Raw genomic sequence first — 20454 nt, forward strand, 5'->3', positions numbered from 1 at the left:
CCTGTCACTGACTGCTGCAAATCGCCAGGACACAGCTGATAAAAACCGGCTGTGACCCGGTGGCTGACACCCGTGGCTGAGATCGGTGGTGAAGGTAGGGCGGCGGCGTGCCTCGCGTGTGCCCCCTACCCGTTTTGAAACAGTACGTTTTAAAACGTGCTTTTGCCCAGCCGTGCCGCCCTGCCACCGTTTTTATACAGTGGCTGGGCAGCAAGTGGTTAAACTGAAAAAACATTTTTTTGGTTCCCTCTGTTAGGGATTTTACATTAGTGGTATAACTGCATGACAAATTATATATTTTACTTGCCTCTTATGGAACTGAATAGTCAGATCAGGTGTTTCCCGCCATCGCTGGTGGTCCCCTCTGCTGAAGGTCTTTAAACAAAGAAAAAAAACAAAAACCCACGTATCTTTTGGAAATACATGTTGAACCATATCTCCCCAGATCCTTCCAAAACCACCATAGTCATCTGTGGGGGGGGGCAGTGGACACCTCCGAGGTTCCGACATACACCTTGACGTAGGTTACTTCCACGGCCTTTGTGTTGAAGTAGATGGTCTCATGGGCCCTCAGTAACCACTGATGTACCTGTTGAATAACAAAAACAGATGTCAGTGTTAAGTTACAAGTTACATTTGGTGTAAAACACTATTGACTTGTATAACACTCACAGCCATGTTTTGGATGATAGCTGGTCTCTGTAAATGCTGCAATGTCAGCAATGCTTCCAGGTTGAGGTTTTACAGGATAGATAATCTTTTGGCATACCTCTGGATCATGAGCCTGATGTCTGTGGGGAAGAAAGTTTTATTGAATGCATATTTGGCAAAATAAAATCAGCTAGAGGCATACAATGTTTATTGCCATTAGTATCACATACCCAGTTTTTTGTTCCCTTGGCAGCTTTCTTATTCATCTTTAACTGGATATCCTTCAGAAGATTGAAGAACCTTGATGTAGCTAGTGTCAAAGAAGAATCCTCCAGGCACCTTAATTCCAGTGCAGTGTGCCTTGTAAACTTCTGAACACTGTCCAGATAGATGAGCGCAGTGGACTTTCTGGATCCAGATACCTCAAGTACCAGAAGAATTCAGTGTTCCTTTTTGGCTGGTGGAAGCACTTCAACAAAAACCTCCTCGGGGTCCACGTTGAAAAGATTGTGCCACATTGTTCACCTGAAAATGAAGAAATCAACATCTGATTAATGTGGTTCTGAAGGCTGAAATTTTTTTTGCCTTAATGTTTTCTCTGTATTAAAAAGAACAGAGTGCAGCTCTCCCCAGCCCCTCATAAAATTCCCTGAGCCTGATCTAGATCCAGCGTTGTACACTGGCTCTCCTCTTCCTTTTAAGATCAAGGACAGCAGCAGGAACCATTGGCTCCTGCTGCAGTCAGACAATGAGGAGGAGGAGGTGGGCCTGAGCCACGCTCTGTATCTATGGACCCATAACCGGCATCTTGCAATGGTGGGCACACAGTGAGGGAGGAGCTACAAGCACTGAAGGAAAGAAAAAAATGCATAATGTATGGTCAGCCCTAGAGATGTCAAAGAAAAAATTCCCAGCTCAACTTTACCAGCCAGCCTGCAACCAAATGAATTATTCAGTTTAACAGTTTGTGTTAAAAACAGGTTTATATTGCACACATTTGCAAATGTATGCGTAAGCTGCAGAGCCTCTTCTCAGCACCCCAATACTTTCTGCAGTCCTAACTCAGTTTTGGAGGAACCAATAGGATAATTGGCCCTGAGAGGGAACTATCATGATAAGATAAAAAACTGGATAAACAAAATGTAGCAACAATAAACCATATAAAATTGTATAAAATGTAAAAATATCACAAAGTCCATTGAGTAGATATTGGAGGCACTAGCAGCTCCCCATAGAGCAAAGCAATACTCTGTAGGGAATATAAAAAGGACACAAGGGGGCGCCAACCTAAGTGCAGAGGATTAAAATACAATAGCCTATAGCTACTCACAAAAGGTAGGAGAATGATAAACATGTCAGTCCTTGGCTTGGCTAGTGGGGGCCGATTGTGTCAGTCAGAGCCCTGGTCCCTTGGGATGGAAGCCATCAGCTGTGGGGACACTGGAGACCAGCGCCGTAACCAGTGTGGAGCGCGCAGAATTCTGGACTGGGCAGGCAACCAATGGAAAGGAGAGAATGGGTCAGGTGATGCATTTCAAAGCATCTGCTTCTTCAGACCCGTTGGTCGCCTGCCTGGACCGGACCTCCGTGCGCTCCACGCTGGTCTCAAGTGTCCCCACCCCTGATAGCCGATGACTTCCATCCCAAGGGACCAGGGCTCTGACTGATACCATCAGCCCCCCACTGGCCAAGCCGAGAACTGACATACTTGCTGATCATTCTCCTACCTTTGTGAGTAGCTATAGGCCATTGTATTTTAATCCTCTGCACTTAGGAAAGGACACAAGGGGGCCAACCTAACAACTTTGAGAACCCGCATAGTAAAAGCACATGTATAATAAAATGGATAGACAGATCAGGTTAGCCTGGAGGGAGCCCACACCTGCTTAAGGCATGGGGGGGCATACTGGAGTGCACCCCCTCACCACTATATCAACAGTACAAAGAAATGCAAAGGCCAGTTAGACAGGCAGTGGTCAACAAGAAGTACCTTGAAAGGCAACACATGTCAAACAAAAGAAAAAAAATCTCAGCTCAATTTACCAGCCAGCCTGCAACCAACTGAATTGTCCTGGCTAACAGTCAGCATTAAAAACAGCTGTAAAGAACGTCACCTGGGGTTTGAGAATTAGAAGCAGTCAGCTACATGTACTGTAGCTACGGACTCTTCTGAAACCCCTCACCCCATGCAGTCCAGTGCTGTCATTTTGGACAAAACTTGAATTAGATTTGAGTGGAGTCTTCCTTTTCGGATCTTTTAAAATTTTCTCCACCTTTGAGTCCAATTCCTGGACTCAAACATGGATGGAAATTTACTAAGATCTCAGCATATGGGACTCCACCTAAAATGGATATTCTACATGGCACTGTGGATGAGAATGAGACATGAGCTTGTAAATATTGCATCTGTTATGCTTTATAGATAGTAACACGTATTGTTTACACAAACTGTAAAAGCATTTTTTATTCTACAGTCTATATGTAGAGACATCTGAAAAGATTTTCCACTTTTTTGGCATATGCCTGTCCTGCAACTGGACTCAAAAGGTGGATAAAAAAAAAATTCCAAAAAAAAAAAAAAAAAAGTCCCAAAACATGAGGACTCCCATAATGGATGATGTAGGTTTTGCCAAACATGCAAACGCCATTCTGTACAGTTGATAAAAATAAGCAGCTACATGAAAAGCACAGTAAAACTAGTTTTAAAAAAACCTCTTGGGATCCACCGAAAACAGAGGTTTAAAGGGTCATTTTGAAGTGGTGTAGGCCTACCCTGGTTGTCAGAGGGGCATGATGTCACCACACTATCGATTTATCCTCTCCTCTCAGTTCCCTACCTCTCCATGTGGCTGCAATTAAAAACACATGTTTTAGGCTGGGGTTTCAAAATTCATGGCATACTTTTAAAGTATGCAAAATCCCAAGACACCGCATGCCTGAACTGAAGGACATGGACATCTGTACTGGATGATTAGGTTATGGACTCCTTGGTGCCACATGGGGGAAACCCCTCTTCAGATTTCACCCATCATGTCAAAGTCCATCACCTTTACATCACAGTCCTCCCATTACACCATCTCCTTTAAATCAGATTTGCCCCCATCCTATCAGAATCCCCTTTCCACTGGAGTCCCTGCCATCACAACAGAGTCCTTCCCATTACTAGTATACCAGCCTTCTCCGATAACCTCCATGACCCCGCCATCCTCCTAGGCTCGGCTCACCTCTGATGTCTCCTACTGGGGTGCAGAGTCCAGGCTGTGGATCAGTGAGGAAAGGCAACCTTCCAGCACTATACCACTTCCCTCTCATAATGATCAGGCCCCGATCATCCTACTCACATCTCTGATCAGAGACTGCTGACCGCCCAGGGTCCTGGGCTAATGTCATCACTTCCCATCCTAGGGGGAGCCAACACTTCACTGCTACATGGAATACTGTTGTGTGTATATATGTAATAAAAGGTCATGTGTGTGGACAGAATGTGAGAATTGTGCAGAGTGAAGATACCTTTATTCCCTCATTCTGTGTGTGTGTGTATATGAGCAGAGGGGGACTCTGCAGAGAAATGAAGAATTCATACAAGAGGTCCATAGGCCACAGAGAGTGCTGGCCTGTGCTGAGCTCAGGTGCCCCTAAGTGGCAGTGCACCCTAGTGGAAGCACCAGCCCTGACCACAATCAGCAAATCTACACTGCGCTGATACAACAGCACACCAGCCACTGTATTGTAATGCCGCATTTGGTGTGAACAGAATATTAGCCGAAAGGTAGAAGCTGGTGCTGTACACATGCTGTAGCAAGGATTATACCTCATGTTGCAGGCAGCGATCACTGAACATGACCCAAGAAAGAAAAAAAAACAAAAAAACCTGCAACTCTTTGTAACTGTGTGCAATGCATGTGGTTGCTGTGCATTTATTGGGTTAAAACAGGTAAAGGAGGCGGCAATTTATCATCTCCTCTCCACCTGTGAAATGCCTCAGAAAAGTAATTGAGTGAATTGCATTTCAGGGGAGCAGCAGCATTCTCAGTTGTCAGTATGCCTGGACTCAATTATTCAGCCTCAGAATCTACAGCTACTACCCTCTGTATCTAATCCAACTTTGAGCTGCACTTATACAGTGTGCCCTCTCACTGCTGTGTGTGCACATCAGGGGGTGCAGTGTGGCCGGGGTAGACTGCCTGCTCCATTCTATTCATCCAGTACACTGTTGTGCTCTAACCATCCTCTCACCATCTCACTGACCGGATTTGAGAGAGATTGAGCAACAGGATTGGTAGAGCACACTGCAGCCGGTTTTAGGCCTCAAGTTCACACAATGGCTGGGAGATTAACACCTTCTCACCTGGCCTATAGCAGATTGATGGCCAGGCGTCATATGACCTGCTGTCAGGAGGCATTCACGTGGCTGCGGGGCAGAGCAGTGGCATGATCTTCACATGTCACTACACCAGCCCGTTGCCAGGGTCATGTGACCAATCACAGCAGATCATGGCAATTGTATACAATGGATGGCTTCCTGTCATGCCATCCATTGTATACAATTGTGTTAGCTGTGATTGGTCAAAGCAGTCACATGGTACAGACAAGGCCAATCACTGGTGACAGTATGTAAAAATTTATTTATTACATACAGTCCCTGATCACCACCACGCCAGTTAATAATGCTGTACTGGACTAGTGACAATATGTTAAAAAAAAAAAAAAAAAACCTCAGTGTGGATTACCAAACAAAAGAAAGCTCTATTTGTGTGAAAAAAAGATAACTTTTTATGGGTACAGTGTTACATGACCACACAATTTGTCATAGTGCGACAACACTGAAAGCTAAAAAATTGGCCTGGTAAAAGTGACCAGTATTGAAGTGGTTAACCGCTTTCCAACCGCCCTATAGCAGAACTACTGCAACAGGGCGGCAGGGCTGCGCAAAATCATGTATATATGCAATTTCTTATCCCTGGGTAAGGGGCACGTATTCGGCCCTACTCATGTTGCCATTAGCAGCTACAGTGGTAGATCACTGGGTCCAAGCTGGCGATACCCCGCCGGCGAACACTGACAGGTGACGTCTGTATGTAAACAAGACAGATCTCTCCCTTCAGCTCCTTTGTATTGCTCTGCATAGCGAGGGGGGGGGTGTTGGGGGCACCATTGATATCAGCACCCCCCTAGATCCAGCCCTGTACCTACCCTGGTTGTTTTCTCTTGAGTTCTTCATCCTCTGGTGGGTTCGGCATGCACAGCCTCTACTGGACCTGGAGATGTAATAGCAATCAAAAAGAAATTTGGGTTTTCACCCTACTTTCAATTAAAGGTTTGTTCAAATGCCTAAAAGCTGACAATTCCAAAAGTGGCAAAAACTACAGAAATGTGAACAAAATTGCTAAATTTTCCACAAAGTGGACTCCAAACAAACAAGATAAAATGCAAGTAACCCTAAACAATTAAAGTATACCCAGCTACAAAGCAAGGTACAAACACTAAAAATGCTGTGTAAAGACTGATTTTACAGGGTCCTCTCTTCTTAAAGCAGAACTCCACCCAAAAGAGGATGTTTTGCTTTGAGCCCTACTCTCCCATATTTGGCAAGTTTTTTTCTGGGGGGTGGGGAGAAGGTACCTAGTATTAATAGTATACAGGTGCTCCCGTCCCACATGTCACAGGTTCCAGAAGACTACAGGACCATTCAAAGTGCAGTGTGGCTCCCGCATGCACAGTGGGCAGCTGCTTGTAAAGCCAAAAGCTGCATAGCCAGCTGCCCACAGTTAGGGTGCCAGGAACCCAAAGGCTAGTGAAGAACTAGCCTGGGTGAAGATGGCGCTGGATCCCTATACCAGGTAAGGGTCTTTATATTAAAAGTCAACATCTGCAGTATTTGTAGCTTGACTTTTTTGCCAAGACATCACCTCCTCTTTATGCACAGCAAGCTTACCCTGGATGTTTCCTTCCCTGTAGAGCTTCATCCCCTCTGGTGGGATCTTTGTGGACTTCCTCCACTGAACCTTGATGTAGAATAGAGGTAAAGAAGCCGTTTACTTTTTTTGCCATTATAGGGTCACAGGTTAAAATAAGTGTTATGACCTTTTAAATGCAGAACACTTACCAATGTCTTCCTGCAGGATGAAGTATGACACTTCCTTTGGACTGGATAAAGTTCACCAAATACTCCTGCAGTGTGCTGCAACTTCTAGCATGGTTGAGATCAGCATACTGGGCAATGTTGAAGTTTCTAACCAGTTGCTGCATGTTGGACCGCACCACATCCACAAGCCTCTTGATCTCTCCTTCACCAGCATTTTTCCTGCACACTCGCCGGAGATGTACTGAGAGATCATCTTGCAGCTTGGAGCAAAACGTGCATACCAGTGGAATTCTGGTACTTCTGGGGGGAAAATAGCATGAATCAATGAATGAAGTAATCAAGTAAAATGACATGCAATTCCTTGATAAGGGCCCGTTCACATCTGTGCAATGTATTTTTGGTGTGAGGTGACTTTTTACTCTAAACAGATGCACAATTAGGGGGTGGTCAAGGTGGGGTTTCATTCCATCCCTGTGGAACATCTGAGCAACTTTGAGAGAAATATGCTAAAGCTGTCCATAGACTATTGCACCTCAGCTGGTTGTACTGAAATTGATTGATAGAACGATTTCAATACAACCAGCTATCAGACATCGGTAAAACTAGCCTATCAGATTTTTTTTTCCTATGATCGCATTGTATTACGATGGCAGGGAAAGCTCCCACTGTCAGCATACAACAGTACAGCCGGAGTGATTTGAATGAACTGAATCTTGGTTGGTCCCTGCTGAACCAGCCAAAATTCAATCTATTCATGGCCAGCCTTAGGCTGACCATACATTATGCAATTTTTTTCCTTCAACCCATGGCTGGAGGAAAAAAAAAAGAAATTGTGCAACTCATGTGCATCCTAAAGCTGGCCATGGATGGACTGAATTTTGGTCAGTTCAGCAGGAACCAGCTATGATTTAATCCATCTTTGGGCAGGCTGGTTTTACCCAAGTCTATCCATTGATCAGCTTGGATACAATCAGCCTTTCAGAGTTTTTACATGCAATTAATGCAGTGGCTATAGCAGCTAACAGTAATCATTGGGGCTGATTTACTGAAACTGGAGAGTGCAAAGTCTGGTGCAGCTCTGCACAGAAACCAAATCAGCTTAAAGGGTTTGTAAAAGCTTAAAGTGATAGTAAACTGAAAATCTCCTAAAACATGCACCATTCAGGCAGCCAATGACAACAGCACATACACTCTGAAGGAACAGCATACCAATGCCATTCTTTCAGAGCTATGTGCCACAGCCATAGTGACATCACAGCTTTGGGCATTAAAGGGGCCACAGCCCAGGAACCTGGAAGGAAGACCAAGTGGAGATGTAAACCTGTCAAACATCTGGTAGTGAGCCCTCAGATATCAAACTTGGGTTTCCTCAGGCAGAGTCTATGCCACAGCCTGCTTCTTCACCAGAGCCCCTGATGGTGGGGATGGACCTGCAGAAATCTGGAACCAGGTCACAGCCCCCAGGTACACCCAGCTGAGGATTCAGTGTACAACCAGCAGAAGACATAAGGAAATCCAGGAGATAAGCCAAGGTAAGAACAGGTAGTAAACCAGCACAGATGGAGAACAAAGACAGGGTTAGTACACAGGGCAGCCAGGGACCACATACAACAATGCCCAAGCATTCAGAGACCAGGACCACTACTCAGGCAACATGGGCTAGACTGACCATGTCTTATATAGGCAAGCAAACTAGAAGCTGGGCCAGGAAGTGCTGAAAAGGAAGGAAATAAAACCCAGAGAATAGCAGGCAACACCCATAGGTGAGCACAGCCAAACTACACATGTGAATGGAATCAGGACAGGAAAAGCACTACAGCAAGGTAAGAGTACACAAACAAGAAACTACAGGCTACCTTGTGACAAAGTCTGTGCAGTGGTGACAACGTGCTGCTGGAGGGCTTTGTTCTTAGGCAGGTTTTTCATAATGTGGTAGTATGTGATGCATACTAGTACATTATGGCATTACCTGGCAGGGGATTTTTTTTTGGTTTACTACTGCTTTTATTTAGCGGTGCACTGAAATGAAAATTATGGTACTGAAAATTCAAATGCACTTGGCCAAAAACTGAAACTGAAATGTGCAGTGTTTAAATATTAATATATATATATATAATTTTTTTTTTTTTTGAAAAATACTTTGATTAAAAAAACACAATATATACCCCAATTTTTTAAAAAAGATGGCGAGTAAATAGATACCAAACATGTCATGCTTTAAAATTGCGCACGCTCGTGAAATGGTGTAAAACTGCGGTACTTAAAAATCTCCATGGGTGATGCTTTCTACAGGTTAGCAGTGTAAAGTTACAGAGGAAGTCTAGTGTGAGAATTATTGCTCTTGCTCTGATGTCTAACTTTTTTTTTTTTTTTTTACTGTCCCTTTTTAAAAAAATTTTAATCAATTTTATTATCACATGAAATGCATGTATCCCTTGTGATAGGAATAATTAGTGACAGGTCCTCCTTTATGGAAAGAAATGGGGTCAAAAAGACCCCACATCTCTCCTCTGCAATGTATACCATTGGATCAAAAAATAAATAAATATGGCTGAAACGGGAAGTGACATCGCTCCGGTCCTCCAAGGGCATAGAGATGAGTGGAGACTATCTTTCCTTCACTCATCTCTATGCCCACCACCAGGATCGATGGTTTCTCAGGTAAGGCTGAGAACTACCGAGTGGTGGGTGGGGTTTTTTCGGCACCTGTATTGGTGCTTTTCTTTTTTGCCAACGGCCGAAAGGGGTGTTTTCGGCCGAAATGTTTCGGCCACCACAATTTCGGTGCATCCCTACTTTTATTGAACAAGCTGAAGTTAGAAGCTGATTGACTGACTACCATACACAGCTGCACCAGATTTTACACTCTCCAGTTTTAGTAAACTAACCCTATTGCAATGTAGTTTGAAGGCTGGAAAGGCTCCTGGCCAGCAGAATACAATATAACTTAGGGAGGTATTCCCTCTCAACACTGATATGTACAGTACATGGGGGAACGAGAAAATCATAATCTATGGGCTGCTTAACTGTAGATATGACCCTAATAAAAACAAAGCCAAAATACGAAGATCACCAGCGCAAAAATGTATCTAACGTAAATTAAAAAAATAAACATGAAAAAATATAAGTATGGGATGTTATCCACAAATCCTGTACATGGTGCTTTCTTTCTGTGTATGTGGCTGCAGCTCAATAGTGCAATGAATGCGCCTCAAAGCTATATATGTGAGCCGCATCATCAACAAATAAATGTCAGGGGCAGAACAGTGATGGCAAGCGTAGGAGAGAAATGGCTTCAATGCAGATACAATGACCAGTGTGAATCAAATCTACTTACCCCTCGGATCCTGTGGCATATTTCTTTGAAATTCTAAAATACAACAGTGAATAAGCTGAAATGGAAAGATTAAACAGTAATAATTCAGTAACTGTCAGTAACCGTAATAAACTGTAAAATAAATAAAAATATCAGTATAGAACTTTAAGGAATTGACAATGAAAGAGAAATCTATGCAGATGTTAATAAAAAAAAAAGACGAAAAATAAATTTGCAAGAGCCGCAATTCACTGTTACAAGCGATCTCTGGATCAGATGTTCTACATCGAGTGCCCAAGTTGGAGCATTTTATACAGTGTTTGAATTGCTGACAACCAAAAGAATTTTTTTTTTTTAATATTACAGTTATTGGCCAGTGTCTGTGACCAGGCGGAGATGATGGCTAAGAAAGCATGCCCCGTTACCCCTTTAAAACTTACATCACACCTGTTGTACAGCATTGATCTTCAATATGGATGGGTATGTTCTAATGAACTATAGAAACATTGGAGTCTCAAAGTGCTTCATAATTGTGATTTCATAGAAAGCGGTCTAATCCCTTTACTCGCTGAACACTTCTTCCCAAATATGTAAACTCTAGAACTCCTTTTAATGTATGTGGTTTTAGTTTGCTGCCTCAGAACCTGCAATGTTTAGTTTTAGAGCAGCATATTAAAGTAGAACTCTGCTGTGCTGCAGTCTATAGTTTTATACTTGCCCTCTGCCTGCTGTGCATTTTTCTGCCTGTGTTTCTACATTAAGCGGTCTAAAAAATGTTACATGGCCCATTGTCATTTCCAACAGCAGCCCTGGTTGGTGATGGAAATCACAGGGGCCCTGTCCAGCCTACTGGACAGCCCCCCCCCCCCCACCCCCTAAACACATTAAAATGATATTTTCACAAAAAATATACAGAAATCATTATTAGTGGACACAAACCTAAAACAACTTACAAAATTCCTGCTAAATCTAAAAGATAAAACTGTATTGAGTTAATAAAGTTTGTGTGATTGAGGTCTTGGGGATCATTCGCATGGGTGCTGTGTCCTGTACAGTGTGAATCAGGTTTTTTTATTGTTTATTATGACTATTATTGTGTGCAGGCAGCCTATATTACACTATGGACATGCAGTAGTTGTATGAACACAGCCACAGGTCCTAATTTGACAGGCATGTGGACGCAGGTGGATGGCCTCCAAACAGTGTGTATTTACCAAATTAGGACCTGTGGCTGTGTTCTCTATAGAAACAGCTGAAGATGGTCACTAACATGTCACACACTCACATGTAATGCCGGCTGTAGTGCCTTCCATAAGTCTAGTCATCATCAGTGTGGTCACCCGTCCATCCTAGCAGTGTGCACTGTAAATACAACAAAGATAAGAAGCCGTGTGAGAAGACGGAGGGAAGTCATTCCCTGATCTGTGTGTACGTTGCCTGATCAGCACACAGGACCAGACAACTCACTGATGATGCAACTTCTGCAGCCGGAATGACGTGTGTGACCAGCAACATCTACTTGTTGTGTAGAGCCCTGTGTGGGCGCTGTCCTGTGTGACGTTAGTGTGATCATACCTTCATACTCGCGTATGTCAGAGCCTCTCCATGCCACCATACTCTAGCCTCCAGCATTTTCTACTCAAATGGGGCGGGCTGGGTAAGGGGCGGGTTACAGATGCTGATTGGGTAAGGAGGTGGAGCAACTTATCAGCTGCTTCCTCCCACTCAGATGAGCAGTGCTATTGGTTGACAACACTGGTCTGTGCTGGCCCGCCAGCAGGGCGCTCTCCTTCTGCTGCTGGCAGTGAGCCTGGGAGGAATCCCTGGCAATGGCACAGCTCGGCGGGCAGGGGACCTCGTGGGGCCAGCCCCTGCCCGCTCGTCGGACAGTTCGGGACCCTGGCGACTCCTCCTCTGATGAGGTACCTGTCAGGGAGGGAGAAGATCAGCCACAGCTGCTGGGCTGTCACCACCTGCAGCCAGCAGCCCCTACAGGGAGACAGGTGCGGCCACGCGGGAACGGCTGAAGAGCAGGGTTTCCATGGTGACGGCCGGGCGCCCTGCACATCACAAGGTCGGGACATCAGTGGGCGGGTCTGGTGCCGGGAGGCATGTGCAGCACAGACCAAAGACATCTGGAGGTCCTGAGTCTGAGAGGTCTCCTGTTCGGCGCAGGACGGATGATCCATCCTTGGGCGAGCTGGCGGGATCTGAGGTGGGTGCGGCAATCAGCCATGCTGTGGTGGTGGATGCTGGATCGGCAGCTGATGGGACCTCTCCTGGGCAGCCTGGTGAGTTGAATGTTTCAAGTTTTGCAGGATTTGTTAGGGGGTGGGGTCTTCCCTCTAGTGGCACCCATTACGGCGGGGGGTGTGGACTCTGCCCCCCGCAGGGCGGATGTTGCTGTTGCCGCGTTGGGGACGGAGCCCAGCTTGCGGGTACTGGTGTCGGGCTTGCGTGACCTGCTGCACCACTTTGAGCTGGGCGGGGGGTCGGTTGGGGGACAAGGGCATGGCCTCTTGGTGCCTGGGGTTTTTTCTTCCCAGTATTCTGGATCAGGAGGGGGGTCTGCCCCCGCGGAGAATGGGGTAATTGGGCTGGCGGTGGGAAACCCCCCCCCCCCTCCTGGAGCTGGTCCGCTTGGTAGACTCAACTAGGTGCGAGGTCTACATTTGTTTTGAGGGCCCTTTGGAGGCGCATTTGCAGCCGGAGGTTCGGAAGAAGATTTGGAGAGGTGAGTATTTGGAGATCTTCTCGCTCCTTCCCCTGTAGAGATTTCGCTCCAATGGGTTCCAGTCTGATGACGGGGGCAAAGAGGATGCGGAAAAACAGCGTTTTCGTTTCATCCCGCATACGTTTGCCAATTGGTTGCAGGCGTTTGCCATTATGGCTAGCGTGATTGGTGAGAAGACTCCTGAACACTGTTCGGGGCTCTTCTGCTACCTCGACTCTTAGTGAGGCACATTGGGTTTATGGGGGCACTGCGTGGCTCCGTTATGACTAACAGTTTTGGCAGCGCAGGGCCATCCGCCCATCCCTACGGTGGGATCACAAAGACATTGGCCTTTGGATGCGGCTTTTGACCCTAGCGTGGGTCCCTAGTCCGTTTTTTCAAGGGGGGGGCCGGTAGTTTTTTCGCCCCGGGGCAATCTGCTGCAAACCGCAGGGGGTTTTGTTGGCAGTTCGAGGGCTCCTGTAAATTTGGTGGGGCTTGCCGGTTTAAACATGAATGTTCCGGCTGCGGCGGCTCCTATTCCTTGTCCCGTTGCTTTAAACACGGGAAGGGCCGTGCCGAAGAGCTTGCGGGTAAGAGGGACTACGCTGGTGAGGGTGGAAAGGATGCGGCCGTTCCTAAATAGATATCCAGATCGGGCGGCAGCGGCGTTGCTTGAGGTTGGTTTTTCGGAGGGCTTCCGCATCCCTTGTTCTTTAGTTTCCATTCCGCCGTTGGCGCGGAATTTGCGATCGGCCTTGCAGCATCCTGTGGTAGTTTAAGATAGGCTGAATAAGGAAGTGGCGTTGGGTCACATGGGTGGTCCGTTTTCAACTGCCCCTCTGCCAGGGTTGGTTGTTTTTCCCCTGGGGGGGTGCCAAAAGTCTCTTTCCCAAAAGGGGGGTCAGTTAATGATGCCATCGCTCAGGATGCGTGCTCGGTGTCGTATACTTCCTTCGATGCTGCGGTTTTCTGGGTGCGCAGTTATGGGCGCGGTGCTCTTATGGCTAAATCTGACATTGAATCGGCTTTTCGGTTGTTGCCAGTTCATCCTGACAGTTTTCGTTTATTAGGTTGCCATTGGCGGGGCGCATTTTACATCGACCGGTGTTTTCCCATGGGGTGTTCCATCTCCTGTGCCTTGTTTGAGACGTTTAGCTCCTTTGTGGAGTGGGTGGTGCAGGACGTTTCAGGAGTGAATTCCATCATTCATTATTTGGATGATTTTCTATGTTTGGGGCCTCCCGATTCCAATGTTTGTGCCGTGATTTTGGCCACCCTGCAGCACATAGCCGAGCGTTTTGGGATTCCGCTGGCTATGGAGAAGACTGAGGGTCCATGTGACGAACCGTCCCTTTGTGATAACATTTTGCCCTTTCTGTTCTGGTTTTATCCCCTTTGTAAAGCTGTACGTTTCACAGACATTCTACACTGTTTGTTTAGGGAAATGTGACCTTGTAGTCTTTCACTTCTAATAGAGTTCATACTGTATTGTTGGGTTGTAGGGTTTTGTTGTGGGTGTGGAAAACCCAGTGCCAGGCTGTCTGGTGGGACTGAAGGGGGCGGGGATTACTGCCAGGATGTGCTGTATATACTGAGCTGTGTTTAATAAAGAGTCATTTTCTCCCTATGTGCTGTTCCCCTCATATTTGTTATTTAACTGTGCATTGTATTACCAATTCTTATTTCACCATGTTTGTTTCTATGTCTTGATCTGTTGCTGCCATCTGCTGGCCAGAATTTGCATGCTGCATGTCTTTGTTATAGCTAGTAAGTGTTTTCTCTGCTGGGTGTGGTTTTAGGCAAGCCTTGGTCCTGGTCACTTCCTGCAGCCATTTTTTATGTTCTGTATAGCTGTGTGACAAGACATTCAATACCTTGGGCTTGTGAAGGCATCAGTTTTTGACCAGCAGTTAGCTTCAGGAAAGATATTACAGGACAGCATGAATACCTCTACTACCTTACAGTATTGTATCACTGTTTTTCGCTGTATTTGGACCAAATAAACCCACGCCGATTTCATTCCTGTGTATACGTTTGGATCCATCTAACCTGAACATCTGCCGGTCCGGTCTGCTCCACTGCTTGGATATGAAGGTAGGAAGTTACACAGCCATTATCAGTTATACCTTCATTCGCCTTTATGTGGGGACAGAACAGTCAAAAACTGCCTTAAAGTCCATACCCCGCTACAGATTCCCTCAGAGTCCAGTACCACACTCAGGAATCTCCCTAGCAACAGGCCCACTTGCAGCAAATCTGCCCGGCTACAGTGCATGTTCCACAAGCCTATGCGGAAGCACTGTACATACGCAGTATCTATAGTCTCGCCTGGAAGTCCTCCACAACTCGCCAAGTCATTCCTAAAGTCCTATATTAACTTTTCCTCGCATAACAGAAGTACTGTTTATGCACGTTCCTTACGCTGCCGTGGCCGCCGCCAAAACCCCGCAATTCACTCTAAACATCTTAGAAATTTTATCAAAGTGCCCTATCGGAGCCGTGCTGCGATTTTCAGCGCCCAATTCAAAAGTTCATTTTCTTAAAGAGACAGCGCACCTTAAGTCAAAATGGCCGAAAAGGACTTTGCACAGTTCCCCAGTGATGAACTAAAGCAAATGCAACCTGATGCTGATCATCATGAAGGGCAGGGAACAGAATCCACACTTCCAGCAGAACAAGTCGTACGACCAATACGCTCTCTCAAACCGACAGTAAAGGTCATTGAAAATTATCACACCACGAAAGATGAGCTATGTGATAACCTGGAGGAACAATGGGAACGAGTTTCCTCCCTCATGTCCGGACTTAAATCCTCCTCAGGTGATGCCACAAGCTTACAAGTTGCCATCGGGCGGCTGGACACAGCTCAAGAAAGATACAAGAGACTGTCCACAAGGTATATAACCTTTCTAAAAGACTCTAATATCGATGAAGCCCTATCAGAACTGAGCAAGGCAGAATCAATAGCCAGACAAAGAGACGTCATGGTGCTGGATGTTAAAGGTAAAGCAGAACTCCGTATCTCGCATTTGCAAGAAACTAGATCACACAGATCAAATTCATCTAAACATTCCTCTCGGTCATACAAATCATCGTGCTCAAGAAGCTCAGCCTTGAGCGACAGATTACTAGAGGCCCGCATAAACGCAGAGCAATCCAAAGCGAGACGCTCCTTCACAGAAAAAGAAGCTCTTGCAAGGGCAGAGGCCAAGAGGGCAGAAGCGGAAGCAGAGGCCAAGAGGGCAGAAGCGGAAGCAGAGGCCAAGAGGGCAGAAGCGGAAGCAGAGGCCAAGAGGGCAGAAGCGGAAGCAGAGGCCAAGAGGGCAGAAGCGGAAGCAGAGGCCAAGAGGGCAGAAGCGGAAGCAGAGGCCAAGAGGGCAGAAGCGGAAGCAGAGGCCAAGAGGGCAGAAGCGGAAGCAGAGGCCAAGAGGGCAGAAGCGGAAGCAGAGGCCAAGAGGGCAGAAGCGGAAGCAGAGGCCAAGAGGGCAGAAGCGGAAGCAGAGGCCAAGAGGGCAGAAGCGGAAGCAGAGGCCAAGAGGGCAGAAGCGGAAGCAGAGGCCAAGAGGGCAGAAGCGGAAGCAGAGGCCAAGAGGGCAGAAGCGGAAGCAGAGGGCAGAAGCGGAAGCAGAGGGCAGAGGCCAAGAAGGCAGAAGCAGAAGCTCGAATAAAGATTTTCGAATCAGAGATGCAGGAGGAAATTGCGTTGGCTAAAGTAAGACTACTTGAGCAAGCATTGAGCCAAGGTCTCGATCCAGTCTGCTCGCTACCACAGGAGATAGATGATCCAGTTGATCGCACCAGTGACTATGTACTGAATCGGGTATCTGCGCCACCCCCAGTTTGCAGTACCGTCCAAGCCAACAACACTGAAACCTCCAAGTCAGCTCTGCCTGCGGTACCAGTGCCACCCACAGCACCCGAGCAACCTAATAACCGTTACCCGGATGTGCCCTCTCAAGGACGGTTGTTACAGCAAGATCGCTATCAGGCGTTTTCTGGCCTACCTCCACAGCTCAAGCAGCAGTCATCACAATCCACAGAGGCTAAACGAAAGCTTAACCCTGCAGCTACATCATTCTACCCGGAAGCATCTCGCCCTTTCACGCCAGGCAGCCCATACGCCCCAGGGGCATCACAAGTCGTCATGGCAACAAGCAGTGAGAAATCAGATATGTCTGAGTTTGCCAGGTTTATGGTGAGCAGAGAGCTAATCAACACCAGTCTCTCAAAATTTGATGACCGTGCAGAGAGCTACAGAGCTTGGAAGGCAACCTTCAAGGCCGCCATCGCTAACCTCAACCTAACCACAGAGCAGGAGTTTGACCTCTTGATCAAATGGCTGGGCCCAGGCTCCACAAATCGTGTCAAAAGCCTCAGAACTGTCTACGTGGGACAAGCAGAAGCAGGTCTAGCTGCCGCCTGGCAGAGACTCGAACGTACCTTCGGCAGTGCAGAAGCAATAGAGAAGGCCCTATTCAAGAGACTGCAGAACGTTCCAAGGATCAATCTCAAGGATGTCCAGAAGCTTCAGGATTTAAGTGATCTGCTCATGGAACTGGAGCTTGCCAAGGGTGACCCTCGTCTGTCCGGGCTGTGCTACCTGGATACAGCTCATGGAGTGAACCCAATTGTCGTGAAGCTACCATACAGTCTACAAGAAAAGTGGGCGGCATCAGTCTCAAGGTACAAAAGAGAGCATGACATCACCTTTCCCCCATTTATTCACTTCTGTAGGTTTATCGATGAACAGTCCCAGATGAGGAATGACCCCAGCCTCGACTTCCTGGAGTTGAACACTACAGCTTCAGCGACATCATCACCAAGGTATGAAAGCATCACGCATAAACACAGACTTCAAGAGCAGCGTGAGTGTTAGAAAGACTAACCTACCATCTCCTGCAGTACCCACGGGTAAACAGTACACTACCTCATCAGGAGATAAGACCTTCAATCGTGAATGTCCCATTCATAAAAAACCACACTCTCTGAACAAATGTAGAGGGTTTAGATCCAAAACCATACAGGAGCGCAAGAAAATCCTCACCGAGCTCGGGGTATGTTTCAGATGCTGCGCTTCATTGGAGCACATGGCTAAGGACTGTAAATCTGTCATCAAGTGTGAGGAGTGTCATAGTGAAAGACATGCCTCAGCTATGCACCCAATCCCACTCTCCAGAGATTCACTCACTGCCGTCACCACCAGTCCTGCTCCAAGTCATGGCGGGGAGCCCCAAAATTACGCTAATGCAGCGACTGCTGTTTCCTGCTCATGCTTGGATGTATGCGGGGAGGGCCAGTGCGAGAAATGTTGTGCCCGAATATGCCTAATCAAGGTCTACCCAGAGGGACTACCAGAAAAGGCAGTAAAAATGTATGCCATCATCGACGACCAAAGCAACCGGTCCCTAGCTGGTCCTAAATTCTTTGAAGCCTTTGGAATAAAGGGACCATCCGAACCCTATACCTTAAACACCTGCTCGGGCCGCATAGAGACTAGCGGCAGAAGAGCACAAGGATTCATCGCTTCTCCTGTCAGTGGGGATACGGAAATACCCTTACCGACGCTGATCGAATGTGGTCAAATACCCAACCATAGAGATGAGATTCCTACCCCAGAAGCTGCATTTCACCAACCTCACCTAAGGCACCTAGCCAACGTTATCCCACCTATGGACATCAACGCCGAGATTCTACTCCTGCTCGGCAGAGACAATCTAAGGGTACACAAGGTGCGTCAACAGTGTAATGGTCCTGACTATGCACCATACGCCCAGAGACTGGACTTGGGATGGGTAATCATAAGAAATGTATGCTTAGATCAACCAGAAATTGACTCCTTCAAAACGTACGTGCGTGCAGATGGACGCACAACTTGCATTAAGCCGTGTCCTCATCACTATGAGGTGAAAGAGAAGTCTCCAGGCCTCGTACAACTACCTGACGTCATTACTCCCCTCTTTGCCGACAACTTGGGGAGATCAGTCTTTCATACAACCAAGGACGACGATAAAGTAGCCTTGTCAGTAGAGGACAGAGAATTTGTCGAGATAATGGACAGTGAGTTCTTTAAAGACGAAACCAGTCACTGGGTTTCTCCATTACCCTTCCGAGCTACCAGGGTAAGACTCCCGAACAACCGGGAACAAGCTCTGTCTAGATTTAACTCTCTTCAGCGTACCATGAACAGCAAGCCTGAAATGAGAGAACACATTGTTGCCTTTTATGGATAAAATATTCCGTAACAACCATGCAGAACCAGCTTCATCCTTAAGGAAGGACGACAAGTGCTGGTACTTGCCTTCATTCGGAGTATATCATGCCACTAGACCTATGTCTGTAGGTTCCTTTACTAACTCTACTTGGCTTACAGGTCCGGAGTTTCTGCTAAGACAGGCGGACGAATGTGTACAGGAAGTTTTCAGCATCCAGGATCCGGATAATGATCCAGAAATCCGTGCTGAAGTTAGTGCATTGGTCACTGGAACAAAGCAAACCTCCAGCCTCGGTTGCCAGCGCTTTGAACGTTTCTCCAGTTGGATGAGACTCGTCAGGACTATCGCAAGGTTAGTGCACATTGCGAAATGTTATCACAATACTCACAAAGATAAGAATCGTCACGGTTGGCACGTCTGCCATAAACCCTTCTCTGCGGAGAACATCTCTCATAGTGAGTCCCTCATAATACGTCACGTCCAACAAGAGGAATTCAATGTAGAATGGAAGTGCTTATACAACAAACAGCAGATTCCAATAAAAAGCCCTCTTGCCAACTTAAATCCAGTTATTGACAGTTTTGGCTTGCTCAGAGTTGGTGGTCGTTTGAATCAAGCCCACCTAAGAGTTGCAGAACAAAATCCTCTCATCATTCCCAGCAAACACCATATCACCGTCTTGCTGATCCGACACTACCACAAAAAGACTGAACACCAGGGCAGGCAAATCACTGAGGGCAAATTACGGTCTGCTGGCCTTTGGATTATAGGTATGAAAAGACGTGTGGCCCAAGTATTGCATGACTGTGTTCACTGTCGCAAGGCTAGAGGAAAACAACTACACCAACAAATGGCTGATTTGCCTACGGACAGACTATGTACAGAGCCGCCTTTCAACTACGTTGGCCTAGACGTCTTCAGGCCATGGATGGTGTCCGCACGCAGGACCCGCGGCGGTCACGCAAACAGTAAGCGTTGGGCTGTACTATTTACTTGCATGAGTGTGCGAGCCGTTCACTTAGAGGTCATAGAATCCATGGACACATCCAGCCTTATTAATGCCTTAAGACGGTTCTTCGCAATCAGAGGACCAGTGAAACAGTTGAGGTCTGACCGTGGAAGCAACTTCATTGGAGCCTGTAGAGAACTGAACGTAGACACCAAATCCATTCAAGATCACTTGGCGGAAAAGGGTTGCACCTGGATTTTCAATCCTCCTCATAGTTCCCACATGGGGGGCTCCTGGGAGAGAATGATCGGGATCTCACGCAACATCTTGAATTCTATGTTGATGGATGTAAACTCTTCAAGACTCACACATGAGACTCTAGTCACCCTTCTCGCTGAAGTTTCAGCCATCATCAATTCTAGACCCCTCGTGCCAGTATCTATGGATCCTGAAACACCAGCCGTACTGACTCCAGCTATCCTACTTACCCAAAAAACTGAGATTACGCTAATGCCTAGTAGAGAA

At 46.7% G+C, this 20454-nt stretch overlaps 1 long non-coding RNA gene across 1 annotated transcript; it reads right to left on the reverse strand.

Annotated features, from left to right (window-relative positions):
* Positions 1 to 887: 887 nt before the first annotated feature.
* Positions 888 to 6657, reverse strand: LOC149451894 (uncharacterized). The gene is made up of 3 exons (XR_016314972.1): positions 6587 to 6657; positions 5845 to 5909; positions 888 to 1176 (listed from the first exon to the last, which is right to left on the reverse strand). It is a non-coding gene; the product is annotated as an uncharacterized LOC149451894 (long non-coding RNA).
* Between the last annotated feature and the right edge of the window lie 13797 nt (positions 6658 to 20454).

The sequence above is a fragment of the Staurois parvus genome, unplaced genomic scaffold, assembly GCF_062004578.1.
Source record: "Staurois parvus isolate SC_StPar_1 unplaced genomic scaffold, SC_StPar_1.0 ptg000511l, whole genome shotgun sequence".
Classification (NCBI taxonomy): Eukaryota; Metazoa; Chordata; class Amphibia; order Anura; family Ranidae; genus Staurois; species Staurois parvus.